At 47.1% G+C, this 4,060-nt stretch overlaps 1 long non-coding RNA gene across 1 annotated transcript; it reads left to right on the top strand.

The window, feature by feature from the left end:
- Positions 1-2,147: 2,147 nt before the first annotated feature.
- LOC127348933 (uncharacterized) lies at positions 2,148-2,715 on the top strand. Its single transcript, XR_007880032.2, has 4 exons — positions 2,148-2,241; positions 2,329-2,439; positions 2,528-2,597; positions 2,678-2,715. It is a non-coding gene; the product is annotated as an uncharacterized lncRNA (long non-coding RNA).
- The last annotated feature ends 1,345 nt before the right edge of the window (positions 2,716-4,060 follow it).

Genomic DNA, 4,060 nt, shown 5'->3' with positions numbered 1-4,060 from the left:
TGAAAAAATTTCTTTGGGACACGCTACTGACAAAGTTCAGCCTACCGGAAGACATGACGGAAGGCCAGAAGGATAAAGTCAAGGAATGGACATCTAAGAAGATGGCCATACAATTCCAGAGCTTCAAGAAAAATTTATGGGACAAATATAAGAATGAAGATCCAGTATTCGATGATAATACCGAAAATCTAGTGAAGATAAAAGATCACTGGGCCGCATTTAAGGAGTATAAGAAATCGTCTAAGTTTGTGTCCCGATCGAAGAAAAATACCGAAAATGCTGCAAAGAAGAAACTTCCGCATCATTTGGGGTCAGGTGGCTACAAGAGTGCCATTCCGAAGTGGACAGCGTTTGAGAATAAACTGATGGATCATGGAATCACTCCACAGACATGGGACTGGCCCGAACGGTCCAAGTTCTGGTTGTTCGCTCATGGGGCAGGGTTGGACCCAAAGACAGGGTTGATCGTTGCGAAGGGAAAATGGAAGGAAAAAATTGAGGCAATTGTACCGAAGCTTGTAGATGCAATTAAAAAGGTCAGAAAGGGAGAGTACATTCCCGATCGAGAGAATGACGAGCTGACACTCGCTCTGGGGAACCCTGAACATGTTGGACGGGTACGAGCTCGCCCAGGTCTCACCATGAAGGAAGCGTGGCCGGACAAAGCTGACACTTATAGAAGCCGTTCGCGAAAGAAGAAGAAGGTCGCCGACATTGTAACGGAGTTGTTATCTAGGGTGGAGGCTCTTGAGAGAAATCAGAGGGCACCTGATCAGCCGCTGTTTCTACAGGATCCACAAGCCGATGCTGCCCCATCTCAGCGAAGAAGCAGTGTCGGTTCCTCGCATCTTGACGGATGTGGAGGAAGCTACCCCGTGGATTATGTCACGGAGAAGACAGATTGCGAGCTACATATGTTAATCAGGACCGCCTCTGTTAAGGTGGCGGTCGGCTATGTGTACCCAAGTGAAGATGGAGCAATGCACCATCATATGCCCATTCCACCTGGTTGTGTTCGTGTCGGGGTGGATGAAGTTGTTTCGGGGTTTGAAAAAGTGGAGCTTGATATTCCTAGAGGTGAAGATGAGAGGACACTAGGCGATGTCAAGCACGGTTTCGCCCTATGGCCGAAGAAGTACGTCGTCCTTTTGCAAAGGCCACCGACTCCTACACATGAGCAGCAAATGCCATCGACTCCTCCTGGTGGCAGTCCTGGTGAGCAGCCAAGTCCACACCTACCTGAGAGGGACCCCAGCGTGAGTCCACCATCTCGAGATCCTCCGCGTAAGACAGCGTCCGTTAAGCGGAACGGTACGCCGCCTAGGAAGAAAGCTAGAAAGGAGAAACAACTGCCGCCTCCTGAGAAGTTACCTTGGGAAAAAACTCCAGAGGAAAACGCGGAGGCCGTTCATGCCGAGGTGAAGAAATTTTTTGCACCGAAAGTGCCAGAGATACCTTTCGAGAAGACACTCGATCGGGAGAAAGTTGTGCGTACCGTTGACAATCTATATGACCCTGTACCATCGCCGCCATCTGACTATGCGCGTTCTATTGAAAGGTCGTATGACAAGATGATCGAGGCGACAAAACCCGTTAAATCGGGTATCAGGGAGATAAAAGGGATACACAGTGTCTACCAGCTCGGACAACAACCCGTTCAATCGGTCGCCCCTCTCAAGGTGTTTGACGGGAAGACCGTTCAAAGTTCTCGACAAGATGCAACTGATTACGCCTTAGCTGAACGAGCATATCAGTTTGTTCAAGGGAAAGATTTGGTCGAGAATCTCAGGAAGGTACCAACATGTATGCGTAACTTGCATTCGTGGTACCTTAAGGCCTCAAAGGAAGGGATCGAGACTATCATGGTGCGAGTTAGGGAAGAGCACTACTTCCAGAGTACTTGTGTGAACGTTGACTTCGCCGAACTCTTTCGGTTATACAATCTCCGGGCCCTCGACAAATCAATCATCGCTGCTATTGTCTGTAAGTGATTTATTTATTTAATTTGAGAAGTCGTTCATTGTCTGCAGATTATAATCTTTTGTGCGCTATATTATGCAGATCGAAGATGCTCGAATGCAAAAGGGACGATATCACAGACATTGGGTTCATTGACCCGAACACAATGCATGTCAAAACCATAGACAATCCCCTCTATAACAAGGATACACCGCAGACTTTGCTAAGGTTTTTGAAGCGACAACGTGACAAAAAGCTAATACTTTGGCCTTACAACTTCGAGTGAGTCTTACTGTCTTATAACACATTATATTTTGCTCACCGTATGTCAAAATTTTAACTAATGACTACATATTGAAACGTGCGTAGGTTTCACTTTATTCTTCTCGTCATCAATTTGGAAATTGGAGAAGTTGAAGTCTTGGACTCACTAAGCAAAGAAAAGGATCTATACGTGTCTTGTTTTTTAATGCTCAGAAGGTAATTTTAATTCTTATCGGTTTGTTTCGTTAATTTCCTGCTTTGAACTAATTGATGACTCTTTTATGCATTTTTTTTTGTCGAGCAGCGTATGGCAAACTTTCATCAAGGAAGATACGTCCCGTGAATGGCCACCGAAGCTGCGATGGCGTGCGAAAGTAAGTAGTACTACCTAGGTCCACACACCTTTCAATTATCATACTTGACTATTGTTTGATTGAATTATATTCTTGTAAAGAAATGCCCGCAACAACCTCCGGGGACCGATCCCTGTGGATTCTTCGTTTGCGAGTACATCCGCAGAATTGTCAACGAGAGAACGAATAATGAAAGAAATAAAGAGGTACAAAAACAATCTTCACAAATTTGTTTTGTTATCATAAGTTGTGCTGAGTTTCAGTAATAGTTGTTTCATGTATTCATTTGTATCTTATTCTTTTATAGTTGGCAAGAAAGCGGAACAAGCTCTCAATCGATGACCGCTTCATAGCAATAGGCGAGGAACTGGCGGGATTTTTCCTTCGGGACGTCATACCACAACTCGCAGAGCACCACTATGAATGAAGATGTACATGTTACATATATAGTTGACTCGAAGAGTACCACTATGCTACATGTAATAGACATATATAGAGTACGCCTCGGAGAGCACCACTATGCATGAAGATCGATCTTCATGCATAGTGCTACTTAATTTGCGATCTTATGCAATAACATGTGTGTTATATTATATGCACCAACTTGCTATGCATCATCTTGATCTTCATGTACTACCTAAACCCAAACGCGTTTCTGGTGCATCGACGCGATATGAAACAAACCGATATCCCTAAACCTCTCCAAAACCCTAAAAAGCCAATTCTCTGCCTTGGCGAGATTTGGGCAAATTCCCTGCCGCGGGGGGAACCTTTGGTACCGGTTCGTATTACCAACCGGTACCAAAGATCCTTAGCCCTGAGCTCTCCTGGTGGCCCACGTGGAGGCCCGTTTTATACCGGTTCGTAAGCAACCGGTACGAAAGGGGGGGGGGCTTTAGTGCCGAATAATTTGTACCGGTTGCAAAACCGGTACGAATGCCCCTCTGGAACCGGTACGCATGAGAGATTTTCTACTAGTGTTGGTGCCCGGGATAGAGTGCCACGACTACCATGGACAGAGAGGAGGACGCTCCGCTCCGCTCCGCCCCATCCAAGCCTCCAAGAAACACCTAGCGCAGATCCCTCGCGCCGCCGCCACCGCTGCTCCCTTTTTCCCCTCCACCTTTCCTTCGTCTCCAGGAAAATCCACCGGGGACGACACAGCTGCCCGCAGGCCGAGCCGCCGCCAGAAGATTGATCTAGCATCCCGGAATGGAGAGAAGTGCGCGGAGCTCCTCCTCCGGGCTGCTGGCTTGTATCGATGCGTCAGTAGGACGCCGGGCCATCCGTGGGGGGCAAGTAGAATAGACCAGATGCACTATTGTAGTAAGCGGTGTTGGTGAAACCATGACCACCGCTTTGACCGCACGCGGCATGCACAAAGTCCAAGATTTTGGGCCCACCTTACGCTGCTACAGGTACATAGGAAAGGATCAAATGAAGCGGCACCTGATGGACCGAAACACCTTGCAAAATTTTCAGTG

Source organism: Lolium perenne, chromosome 4 (assembly GCF_019359855.2).
Source record: "Lolium perenne isolate Kyuss_39 chromosome 4, Kyuss_2.0, whole genome shotgun sequence".
In the NCBI taxonomy this organism is placed as follows: Eukaryota; Viridiplantae; Streptophyta; class Magnoliopsida; order Poales; family Poaceae; genus Lolium; species Lolium perenne.
The sequence above is the reverse complement of the archived record's forward strand: the minus strand, read 5'-3'. Positions and strand labels throughout refer to the sequence as shown.